Source organism: Herpailurus yagouaroundi, unplaced genomic scaffold, assembly GCF_014898765.1.
Source record: "Herpailurus yagouaroundi ecotype Mexico unplaced genomic scaffold, PumYag 189, whole genome shotgun sequence".
Lineage (NCBI taxonomy): Eukaryota > Metazoa > Chordata > Mammalia > Carnivora > Felidae > Herpailurus > Herpailurus yagouaroundi.
In genome coordinates this window covers 556914-570341 of record NW_024412420.1, presented here as the reverse complement: position 1 = coordinate 570341, position 13428 = coordinate 556914, and the positions used below count along the sequence as shown (strand labels likewise).

General features: G+C 35.1%; 1 protein-coding gene across 2 annotated transcripts in view; it reads left to right on the top strand.

The window, feature by feature from the left end:
* The window catches only part of USP32 (ubiquitin specific peptidase 32), a 246595-nt gene that overhangs the window by 24218 nt on the left and 208949 nt on the right, over positions 1-13428 (top strand). The window lies entirely within an intron of this gene.

Here is a 13428-nt window from a genome sequence, read left to right as displayed (position 1 = left end):
CGTGCTCAGTACAAAGTCCTATGTGGGGCTTGATCCCAAGACTCTGGGGTCATGACCTGAGCCTAAATTAAGAGTCAGATGTTCAACCTACTGAGCCACCCAGGTGACCTCCCTATGATTTTCTTAATGACATTTTCTTCTCTAGTTTACTTAATTGTAAGAATACAGTATATAATACATATACAAGATATGTGTTAATTGACTTTATGTTATTGGTAAGGCTACCAGTCAACAGTAGGCTATTAGTAGTTAAGTTTTTGGAGAGTCAAAAAATTATCCATGGATTTTCCACTGGAGGTGGGGTTAGTACCCCACCACCCAAGTTGTTTAAGGGTCAACTATATTGCAAAACATTAATAGATTATGTCTGTGTTGTGAAGTTGAAGGTGATTTTTATTGTCTCTTTGTGTATCTTTGTTATCTAAAAAAATTTTTAATTGGTATTTTTAAAACTATTTTTCTTATCACCCCCCCCCCCCCCACCACCAAAAGCATCACTTTTTAGTCCTGTTCATGAAAGACTGTGTTTCTTTCCCATTTAGATGTAATAACCAGTTCCATTTCTTTTGGTATTCCAACGGGATGAAAGTCTTATTGTAAAATTTTTGTGACTTTTTTTAAAGTTAATTTTTTCAAGTTAATATGTAAATGGTTTTTGTGTATTGTATAATCAGTTTCATGAAAATAGATTTGTGTTTTGTGAAGCTTTTAATAGCTCTTTTTTTTTTTTTAAGATTTTGTTTTTTAGGTAATTTCTCTACCCAACATGGGGCTCGAACTTACAAAAGTCCCATGCTCCACCCACTGAGCCAGCCAGATGTCCTTTAATAGCTCTTTTAATTTATTCACTTCATTTTATAACAGCTTTAAAAAAATCTTTTGGGCAGCAGGAAAATTGAGGCTATTTGTTGGCATCACCATTAAAAGTATTTGTGTTGGGGCACCTGGGGGGCTCAGTTGATTAAGCGTCTGACTTCAGCTCAAGTCACGATCTTGTGGTTCATGAGTTCGAGCCCTGCATCAGGTTCAGTGCTGACAGTTCAGAGCCTGGAGCCTGCTTTGGATTCTGTGTCTCCCTGTCTCTGCCCCTCCCCTGCTCTCTCAAAAATAAATAAATATTTAAAAAATTATGGTCTGTGCTTTGATATGACAAAAGCACTTAGATTTCTTATGGTTATTGGAGTAAATACATAATTGAATGATTGATTGGTTATTTATTAAATGCCTACATAATGTTCTAGGCTTTGTGCTGAGTGCTAGGGCTACCAAGACAAGTAAGAAGTGATACTAGCCTCAAGGAGCTTATTGGATATAGAGAGAGAGAGAGAGAGAGAGAGAGAGAGAGAGAGAGAGAGAGAGAGAGAAGTCTGGAAATGAAAGGAAAGAAGTGATGTTTTAACTCAGGTCATAAAAGACGATCAGTTCAGGTGGCATTGCAAGTAGGGTGGTATATGTAGAGGAGATAGTATTGTAAGCAAACAGGTTGTCAGTTGACAACAAACAGTGCCTTTGTAAACTTTGTTTAAAAATTATAATACAGGGGCGCCTGGGTGGCTCAGTCGGTTGGGCGTCCGACTTCGGCTCAGGTCACGATCTTGCGGTATGTGAGTTCGAGCCTCGCGTCGGGCTCTGTGCTGACAGCTCAGAGCCTGGAGCCTGTTTCAGATTCTGTGTCTCCCTCTCTCTCTGCCCCTCCCCCGTTCATGCTCTGTCTCTCTCTGTCTCAAAAATAAATAAAACGTTAAAAAAATTATAATACATTATAACATTATTGAGAAATTGGGAAAGGAGGAAAATTCCATTAATAATCCTGGCACCTAACACTGCTAATTATTTGCTTTTATTCTTTTTTCTCATAAATGTTTTATATTTTTTATATTATTTTAATCATAACATACATGCAATTTTATATCTTGTTTTTTCTGAGATGTCTATTTTTATCAATGTTATACATTCACATAGTTTAAAGTGTTAAATAGTTTGTATAAGATTTGTTGAATAAAAAATTTGTTGAATAAGAAGCAGTTGCCCAATCTTGGTATTTTCTCTTTCCGAGAAGGTACCATTTTATATTCTCTTAGTTGTTTTTTGGTGTTTGCTACTGATTTTTCAGTTTTAGGCATTTTCTGTTGACTTCCCACTTCAGAGCATGAGAATTTAGCTTTCTTCCCCTTCCTTCTCCCTTAGCCACTTCCTCTTCCCCTCTCCCTGTTACTTCATCCTGCCACTATAGTTGTATGGTAGTTTTGGTTAGATAAATATTTTAATGTTTACCTTATGACCATATAGACATATGATACACAGCTCAAGTTATGTAGTAAGCTATGGTTCTTTTTCTAGTACAATTTTGTTTTCCCTAGAGCTAATAATTGTAGTATTTATTTGTGTTTGTTTAGTATTTATCACTAATTTAACCATAAATACACTCTTGTCACTTGCCCAAGTCTCTTCTCAAGATTACCACATATTGTGAGTTTCTTCTGATGTTTTCATGTGGACTGTGAACTGGTTTCAAACTGGATTGGTTACTCTTTGAACCTGGTCCATAGTGACTCTTGAACCTGGTCCATAGTGACTCTTGATCTCGGGGTTGTGAGTTTGAGCCCCATGTTGGGTGTGGAGATTACTAAAAAGGTAAATTAAAAAAAATAAAAATACCTTGTATCTGTCCTCGCATTTGACTGGAAGTTTGTCTGAGTTAGAATTCTAAGTTAGAAATCATTTTTTTTAGAATTTTGAAAAAGTAATGCTTCGTTTTTAGCCTGGCTTTCCATGTTGATTTGAGCTATCCAGTGCCTTTCTAATTCTTGGGCCATTGTATTTGTTTCTGTTTCTGGAAGCTTATAGGATACTTATCTGCAGTGTTCTGAAATTTCACAGTGATGTCATTTAGTATGACTGTTTTCACCTATTTGCTAGTAAAGATGGGCTTTAACCTGAAGGCTGATGTCCTGAATTCAGTTCTGAGAAATTTGATTATCTTATAGATGATGTCTTCTCTTAGAATTTCTTCCTTCTGAAATTCTTGTGTTTGGATGTTGGAGCTCCTAGACTGATCCTCTGATTAGCTTACCTTTTTTTCTTTGTCTTTTTACTACTTTTTGGGAGATTTCTTTAACCTTACCTTCTAATCTTTTAATTGATCTTTGTCTTTTTGCTCTCATTTTTAAGAGCTGTTAATTTTTTTCCTTATTGAAAATTTTCATGAGATAAATTTACATGTAATAAAATTTTACATATACAGTGCTTAAATCTCAAGTGTATACTTCAATGAATTTAAAAATACGTACACCCAACTTTACCAAAACTGTTACCTCTGGAGTAAGGCTGTAGGCTGATGCTCATGAGGAAATGTGCTAATAAAGCCCATGGCTATGCACAAAAACCCCAAAATGAAAAAATTCCACCCATGGTAACCTATACTCCCATCAAGATACAGATCTAAAGTGGGGTGCCTGGGTGGTTCAGTGGTTAAGTGTCCGACTTTGGCTCAGGTCATGATCTCACGGTTGGTGAGTTGAAGCCTGGCATTAGGCTCTGTGCTGACAGCTCGGACTCTGTGTCTCCCCCTCTCTCTGCTCCTCCCACACTTAAGCTCTCTCCCTCTCAAAAGTAAGGATTAAACAACAACAAAAAAAGATACAGATCTTAAGTATTCAGTTCAATTTTGACAAATGCTTTGTACTTATCACCAAATTCAAGATATAGAATATTTCCATCACTCTAGAAAAATCCTTCATGCCAGTCAGTCATCCCTACCCACCAGAGGCAACTACCTATCTGATTTTTATCACCATATATTAGTTTCCTTTGTTTTTGTACTTAGTACAAATGGAATCATATATATCTTTTTGTGTTTGCCGTTTTTTGCTCAACATAATATCTAAAAGATGTGATATTTATCCATGTTGCTGAGTAGTATTCTATATGAATATAACATGATTATTCTTCAGTTGGATGTCTCCTCATTTTGGCTATTATGAATAAAATCGCTTAAACATTTTTGTATAAGTCTTTCTGGACATATATTTTTTATATACCTAGGAGTGGAGTGGAATGGTTGGTCATAAAGTAGTATATGTTTAGCTTTCTTAGAAACCACCAAATAGTTTTTCAACGTGGTTGTATAATAATTTTTTTCACTTGTGCTAGTTCAGTTGCTCTGCCTCCTTACCAGTGCTTGGTATTGTGAGTTGTTTTAATTCTAGATATTCAGATTGGTGGGAAGTAGTATCTCAGTGTGGTTTTTAATTTATATTTCCTTGATGACTGTTGATGTTGAACACCTTTACTTGTGCACGTTGACCATGTGTAGATCCTTTAAGAGCCCTTTTTTGTTTGTTTAATAGTATGTTGTCTTTTTTCACTTTTGTTGTAATCTTATCTCTTTGAGGATATTGATACATTTTCAAAAAGTTTCTGTTCCTCCTGTAGACTGTTTCTTCAAAAAATTTTTTCCTGTTTTTTGCTTCTTTATTATTACAGGCTTTATACAGATGCCTAATAACCTTGTTTATCTGCTCAGAAAGCTTATTATAAGTTCTGTGTTAGTGGGACTTGTTGCTGAGCATTTTCAATGTGGAACCTCCTCCCAACTTCCAAGTTAGTATCTTTTTTTTTTTTTTAATTTTTTTTTTTCAACGTTTATTTATTTTTGGGACAGAGAGAGACAGAGCATGAACGGGAGAGGGGCAGAGAGAGAGGGAGACACAGAATCGGAAACAGGCTCCAGGCTCTGAGCCATCAGCCCAGAGCCTGATGCGGGGCTCGAACTCACGGACTGCGAGATCGTGACCTGATTGAAGTCGGACGCTTAACCGACTGCGCCACCCAGGCGCCCCCCAAGTTAGTATCTTTAGGTCTTTTCTCAGAAAATTCTCCTCAGCTCTTCTGTCTGGCAGGTAAAGGTCTGGATGCCAGATTTTGGAAGCTCAGAGAAAGAGAGGAGATGTCTTTCCATTCCCATCCATGGGAATTAATAGCCATTAATACCTCTGTTTTTATTTTATTTTTATTTTATCTTTTTAAAATATTTATTTTGAGAGAGTGTGCACGTGTGTGTGTGTGTGTGTGTGTGTGTGTGTGTGCATGCACGAGGGGCAGAGAGAGAGAGGGAGAGAGAGAATCCCAAGCAGGCTCCGCATTGGGCTCAATCTTGCAAACCGTAACATCGTGACCCGAGCCAAAATGACGTCAGACTCTTAACTGACTGAGCCACCCAGGTGCCCCAGTACTTCTGTTCTTAGAGTAGTTTAGTTAACCTCATTTTCTGTCTGATGTCCAGAGTTTTTCTGGTGTTTCACATCTTCCAGACAGTACACTTCTAGTATATTGTCATGGGTGGGGAGACTTGGCAGCCAGGCTGTCTGGAATGGGTTTGGGGATCTTTGGAATGTCACTACTTAAATAGATTTGAGCCAATAGCACAACTTCCCTCTTTACCCCTACCCTCTTACATCTTTTGGAAGTACCCTGATCCCACTAATTCTGAATCTTTATGGGTTTCCTCTGTATAAAAAAACCATCTTTTTCTATTGGCAGCTTAGGATTCAGCTTTCTTACATCTGCTAAGTACTTTAATATGTGACTGTCTTCATTTCAACTTCCATAATTTTCTTAGTTTATGACTGTTTTGTCTTTGGGTTTATGCCTTTAAAAAAGAAAAAAACTCCTTTGGGACATGTGGGTGGCTCACTCGGTTAAGCATGTGACTCGATCTCACCTCAGCTCTTGATCTCAAGGTTGTGAGTTCAAGCTCCACTTTGGGCTCTATGCTGGGTGTGAAGACTATTAAAAAAAAAAAGTGTCTAAAAGAACTCCTTTATTGGCTTTAAAAAGGGAGTGAAATTAAATGTGTTTCAATCCAATGTTCTTTTATCAGAACTCTGTATATTTTTTTTGTTACATAGCACATCTTTTTTCAAAATATTTTCATAATTATATTTTTTCTTGGTTGCATGATATTCCATTGCTTAGATTGCCCATAATATACTGTTGCCTTATTACTTTATATTTAAATTTCTTCCAATTTTTCACTTACTACATTATACTGAAATGAGCATCATTTAAGTTTCCCCATTTTTAGGATTATTTCCTTATATTTCCAGAAATAATCATCTTTTGACTCAGATTATTTTCTGAGTGTTGATTTTACTAAACATTTATCAGAATTTGGTATTATAATTTGCAAAAAACCCTCTTATTTGCTAATAGTCTAAAATGGCACCTTGCTTTAATTTTTATTTTCTGGATTAGTTGTCAAGGTAGAACCTTTCTCCACATTGTTGGTAGGTGCACGTCCTCATCATTTATCTTTTTGTCCTTTGTTCTTATTAACATTTCTAGTTCCTAAAATTGTTTTTTTTTAATCAATTTGTAGAACTCTTTCTAATAAATGAGTGTTAACCATTGGACAGATTTGCTGCAGATATTTTCTCAATGTGTTTGCCTTTTTTTGCTATTTTCTTTTTTATTTATGTATTTTTGTTTTAAAGTGAAGTATAGTTGACATACAACATTGTATTAGTTTCAGGTGTACAACGTAGTGATTCAGCATTTATATACATTATGAAATGCTCACCACTGTAAGTGTAGTTAACATTTGTCACCATACAAAATACTACAATATTATTGACTACATTCCCAATGCTGTACTTTACATCCCTGTGACTTATTTTATAACTGGAAGTTTGTACCTTTTAATCCCCTTTACCTATTTAGTCTCTTTCCTTGCCCATCTTTCCTCTGGCAGCCACAAGTTTGTCTTCTGTATTTATAAGTCTGTTTCTGTTTTGTTTTGCTTATTTGTTTTGTTTTTTAAATTCCACATATAAGTATTTGTCTTCCTTTGACTTATTTCACTTAGCATGATACCATATAGGTTCATCCATGTTGTTGCAACATTCTTTTTTACGGCTGAGTAATATTCATGAGCTCAAAATTTGTATGTAGTTAGATCTGCCAACTATATATTTTGTATCATTCTGGTTTCACATTTTTACCTTAACATATGCTTGAAAAATAATTGATTCTAATGTATGACTTCATATTTTTAGTATTCAGCTTAGTTTCATTCATCTGAAATTTATTTTGGAGTGTATTAAAAGGATCTAAATTTGAGGGTTTTTTTGTTTTTTGTTTAGTTGCTAAGTAGCTAATCAAGTATCAGTCAGGGAATCATTTTCATTAAAAAAATCCTTTAAAAATAATTTGAATATGTATGGTAATTTCTATTTTGTCTCTTAAATTCTGTTGCAATTATTCCTTCATTTATTCTCGTATCAGAAACTTGTGTATTTTCTCAGAGAAACTTTCATTGCATCATATGAAGTCTAGACTTCCTTATTTTGAATTATTTTGTTTAGTTGTTTGGGAAGTGTTGGTACACCTTTGCTTTTATGTAATACAACTTCAGAATGTTGCCATCTTGAGATTGCTTGTAAAACCATGTATGGTTATCAGGAAATTGCTGACAACTATGAAGTGCTTACTCCGCAGAATAACGAAAATAAACTCCTAGGTTTATTTTATGTTTATTTTGTGCTTATTTTTTGTGGCCAGATTCAATTCTTAGTTTTGTTTTTTTTTTTTTCAACGTTTATTTATTTTTGGGACAGAGAGAGACAGAGCATGAACGAGGGAGGAGCAGAGAGAGAGGGAGACACAGAATAGGAAACAGGCTCCAGGCTCTGAGCCATCAGCCCAGAGCCTGATGCGGGGCTCGAACTCACGGACCGCGAGATCGTGACCTGGCTGAAGTCGGACGCTTAACCGACTGCGCCACCCAGGCGCCCCGCAATTCTTAGTTTTAACAGTTTATTGTGTTTTTGTTTTTTAACTAGGATCTCAGTTTAAAATATATTTTCTCTTCAGTGTTTGTTTGTTATTTTTATAATGACCCCACAACTAGTAACCTTGTTTTTGAATCAAGGCCTTCAGGTGAGAAGATTTTCCTGAAGTTGAGATAGTTCTTTAGATTTTTATATCAGGATTTCTTATTAACTATCAGCAATAGAACTTCCCTTCCCCTTGATTTCTATAAATAAAAAACAACAAACCAACCAAACACCAAAAAATTACATATTGGAATGGAAGCAATTTAATGTTTATATAACTCTGTCAAGCTTAAATTTACATTAAAATAAGTAAGCAAGTGGTACACTATGCACTATTGCAATATAGCATGAAGTACTTACTATTTCTAAATACAGTTTGCTCTTGAACAACATGAGTTTGAACTGCATGAGTCCACTTATATACGATGTTTTCAATACATAATATAATACTGCAGATATATTTTCTCTTCCTAATGATTTTCTTAATGTTCTCTAACTTACTTTATTATAAGAATACAATGTATAATATATACAATATACAAAATAAGTGTTAGTCGACTGTTTATGTTATTGTTAAAGCTTAGGCTGTTGGTAGTTAAGTTTTGGGGGAGTCAAGTTTCTCTCCCTCTCCGTCTCCTATCTCTCTCTCCCTCTCGAGATGCAGATTTTCGATTGTGTAGGCAAAGAGGAATGGGGGATTGGTGCTTCTAACATATGTAGTTCAAGGATCAAACTGTACTGTATTTCTCTTGCAGTAAGGAGGAACTGTGTTTTATGAAACAGTATATTTGGTTAGGTGGAATTTTTATTTACTGTCAACCCTTGCATTTTCTTTTTTAAAATTTGTTTATTGCCTGTTGGCTTATGTGGTTCTTTGAGGTAGGTATATGGTTTCTTTTAAAAAGTGGGCTTAAGATTCTTATCCACTTTCATAATAGCAATGTGTTTCTAGCTCTGGGAGACAAGCAGTACCCAGCTTTCAACAACAGACTTAAATTAGAATATTTTCAGAATTATAGAAATCAAGAATCAATAGCAAACTCTTACCAAATCTAATTTATATTTATTGTTTCTAAAAGTTTAATAAAATATTCATTTTAGTTTTAAGTGTCAGGATACTAGAACTATTACTATTAAACATATGAATTAATTTTTTTTAATTTTTATTTTTTTAAAACAATTTTTTTAATTTAATTTTTTATTTTTGAAAATTTACATCTAAATCAGTTAGCATATAGTGAAACAATGATTTCAGGAGTAGATGCCATTAAGCCCATCCTCCCTCCCACAATCCCTCCAGTAACCCTCAGTTTGTTCTCCATATTTATGAGTCTCTTCTGTTTTGTCCCCCTCCCCGTTTTTATATTATTTTTGTTTCCCTTCCCTTACGTTAATCTGTTTTGTCTCTTAAAGTACTCATATGAGTGAAGTCATAGGATTTTTGTCTTTCTCTAATTTCGCTTAGCATAATACCCTCCAGTTCCATCCACGTAGTTGCAAATGGCAAGATTTCATTCTTTTAGATTGCCGAGTAATACTTCATTGTATATATATACCACATCTTCTTTATCCATTCATCCATCGTTGGACATTTGGGCTCTTTCCATACTTTGGCTATTGTTGATAGTGCTGCTATAAACATGGGGGTGCATGTGTCCCTTTGAAACAGCACACCTGTATCCCGTGGATCAATGCCTAGTAGTGCAATTGCTGGGTTGTAGGGTAGTTCTATTTTTAGTTTTTTGAGGAACCTCCATACTGTTTTCCAGAGTGGCTGCACCAGCTTGCATTCCCAGTATGAATTAATTTCTTACGTCATTTTGAAACCTACCCTTTGCAGGAGTTTGGGTTCAAGGCCAAACTCTCTTTGATAGCTTCATTCTAGTTTTTCTTATACATGTTTATTCTGTGACATTATTTTTGGTATTTTAATAAAATTACATAAAAATTTTTATTTGTAAAAAATGCCTTTTCTAAATGGATTCTTTTAGTAAATTACTTTATTTCCTGATGACTCAATAACCACTACCATGAAGTCATGGTGAATGTAGAGTAATGAAAAAAGTAATAAAATTTTTGTACATAACTAGGACAAAAATTCCTTGGGAAATATTTAGTGAATGAATACAGGGAAGGTCATTCTTTAGTTACAGATTAATTGACTTAAAAGTTAAATTCAACTTTAAAATGCAATCTCTTCTAAAGAAGAAAACTCATTTATGAAACTAGATTAACTGAATAATTAGAGTTTGGTTGATAAGGAAAATTGGAAAACAATGAACATTTTCATCATTTAAGCAAATTAACTTTCATTTGTTGAAATAACTTTCTTTTCATTTTTCTTCAAACCATTAAACTGGTAATGCTGTTGTCTGTTCTTCTACCTGAGTGTTTAGTGGAATAGTAATGACTTTTTCCTCCATGCTTATGGGTTAGTGTTAGTGTTTTGCCATCTGTGCTAATAATTTTATAGTTAGGTACCTGTCTAAAATTTGTGAATGAGAGTTTAGGATAGAAAGAATATGTATTATTGCTATTTGAAAATCTAAGATCAGGAAGAATATCTAAAATATTCATGAAAATTAAGTATAGGTACATGAGGCCTTTCTACAAAAATTTGAAGCTGTTAGATTTTATTATTATTAAAAATGTTTTTAATGTTTATTTATTTTTAAGAGAGTGAGAGAGACAGCACAAGCAAGGGAGGGGTAGAGAGAGAGAGGGAGACACAGAATCTGAAGCAGGCTCCAGGCTCTGAGCTGTCAGCACAGAACCCAATGCAGGGCTCGAACCCATGAACCGCGAGATCATGACCTGAGCCGAAGTCAGACGCTTAACTGACTAAGCCACCCAGGCACCCTATTATCATTTTAATTTAAAATTTTCAGATTAAAACATTGTCATTACCAGATTGGTATGCATTTTCTAGTTGTAAAGTATTGGTAAACACTCTTGAGAAGAGCTCATTTTGACAGTTGTAAATATGTGAATTTCTTTTTTTTTTTTTTAACGTTTTTTATTTATTTTTGAGAGAGAGTGAGAGTGAGAGAGGCAGAGCACGAGGGGTGTGGAGGGGCAGAGAGAGAGGGAGGCACAGAATCCAAAGCAGGCTCCAGGTTCTGAGCTGTCAGCACAGAGCCTGACATGGGGCTCGAAATTGTGAACCACGAGATCATGACCTGAGCTGAGGTCAGACGCTTAACAGACTGAGCCACTCAGGTGCCCCAATATGTAAATTTCTTTAAAGAATTCAGTATTGTCCACACCTGACTCTTACCCATTTATGTGATTTTTTTTCAGACTTGCTTTTGATATGAGAAAGAATAGCATATGAAGTTCTGTCAGATCGTATATGTTGTTACCATTAATAGTACTGAAAATGACATTTTTGTCATTTGTAATGTATGGCTGCCAAGATATCAGTTTGTTTTCAACAGTAATTCTTCCCAAGTGACAGCAGCATTGAGAATAGAATACTCTATGTTTTCTTATTCCCCAGTTTGCCAAGAAGAATGTTAAAAACTGTATGGAAGAGGACAAGAATAATTCCAAATTTCATTAATATGTTTTCTTCTGACCAATTTTTTTTTTTTTGTTACAAATTACATTAATTTGTTCTCTTCTAAGGTAGTTTTTTTGAAATGCCTTTCAGCAAGGATCTTAGTGATACATAAGGATGGGTGAATTCTCATAGAACTGTAAGAAAAATTTCATGATTTCTTAATTAAAAGGCACAAGGAAACAGCTTCCAACTTGAATATTATGTGTTCGGCTAGTACTGATGGTAGATTATAAAAGGTCTGACTTTTAATTCTGTAGTCATTTGTTGGTGATGTAAATGTGTGTTACTATTTGTGGCTTTCTCATTTGTGAAAACTAATAGGAGGATTGGACATACCCTGTGAACATATTAGTGAATAATAAAGTTTCTGCAAAGGGGAGGAAGTTATAAATGATTTTAAATTCATGGATATTTAAAGTGATTGGACGATCTCGCGGTCCGTAAGTTCGAGCCCCGCGTCAGGCTCTGGGCTGATGGCTCAGAGCCTGGAGCCTGTTTCCGATTCTGTGTCTCCCTCTCTCTCTGCCCCTCCCCCGTTTATGCTCTGTCTCTCTCTGTCCCAAAAATAAATAAACGTTGAAAAAAAAAAAAAAAGAAAAAAAAATAAAGTGATTGGCTTAGCAGGTTTGGGGGGATGCTGGTGAAAGGAAAACATCACTGGTTCCTTTAGGGAACCTGAAAACATACGTACTTATGTGTGGGCCTACGTTTATGTGGGCGATGGCCTTCCCTCCTTCCTTCCTGTCTTCCTACTTTTTTTGCCTCCCTGCCTCCTTTCCCTCCTTGCCTTTTATCCCTTCCTTTCTCCCTCCTCTCCCTAGAACAAAAGCATCAACACAGATATATATGTTATCCTTATCTCATAAAACTATTTTAAAAATCTTATGAGATAGTCTCTGTGAAAGTGCTTTTTAAAGAGTAAAATGCTATGGATGGGTGAAATAGGTGAGGGGGATTAAAGTGCACTTATCACAATGAGCACTGAGTAATGTATAAAATTGTTGAATCACTATGTTGTATACTTGGAACTAATATAGCACTATATGTTAACTATACTAGAATTAAAATTTTAAAAAGTAGTAAAATGCTAGGTTAGATGCAACAGCTGTTATTAATCTTAATATGTTTAAGGTTAAAGCACTGATGACAACCTGTCATTACATTTTGGTTAAATTTCCAAAGGGATTTGGGCTACTAGATGTTTTGACTAAGCTTTTTTTCCCCTCTGGCAGAAAAGAGGGTACTTGTAAACTTATATTTTAATATAGTTGAACTGATGAGTGCCATGTTGCTGGTAGTCAGAAGCTTATGAACCAGAAGAATGATAAATTGTGTATTTGATTTGAGAAACTGCTGGAAGCAAGTGAATGAACTAGAAAACTTGTCATCAGCATATGTTAAAAAGTCATTTTGTTATGTTATGGAAAATAAAAGAAGGTAAACAATACTTAAAGGCATTTTTTTCATGACATTTTTAAGACTCTCCTGCAGCATTTAAGTATACAATAGATTTCTGTGACCATAAACTAAATGGTGTCTTTTTTGATTTATGTTCTTCTCTTATGGGCAGTTTTCAAAGACACATTCTTGAATTATTTGAAGTTGTTAACTATAAAGTGGCATGTTTGGTATGCTTCATAATATGAACTGTCATTCTTAGTAGAAGAAAAGTTGTACAATTTGCATGTTTCTTCATTTATACTCTGTTTATAAGTTACTACTGGTTCATTCATTGACAAAGTAGCTTTACTGTATAGCACAGACTCCATTCTGTATTATTTTTTTCTTCACATATGCTTGTTAATAAAAACCAATAGGATGGTGGAAGCACAATTTTCTCTTAGACTACTTCAATTGTTTTATGCAGTGCAGCAAAGCTTAGGGATACTGGGGAACAGAAGTAGTGGCAGATGGTCCAAACCGACACTCTGCAAAGATAGGGTGGTTCATTTTGATTACAGGCCTTGGCAGTCTGTGAAGTGAAGATATGGAGCCACAATATATTCTACAACCTGTACTAACCATGTGTGT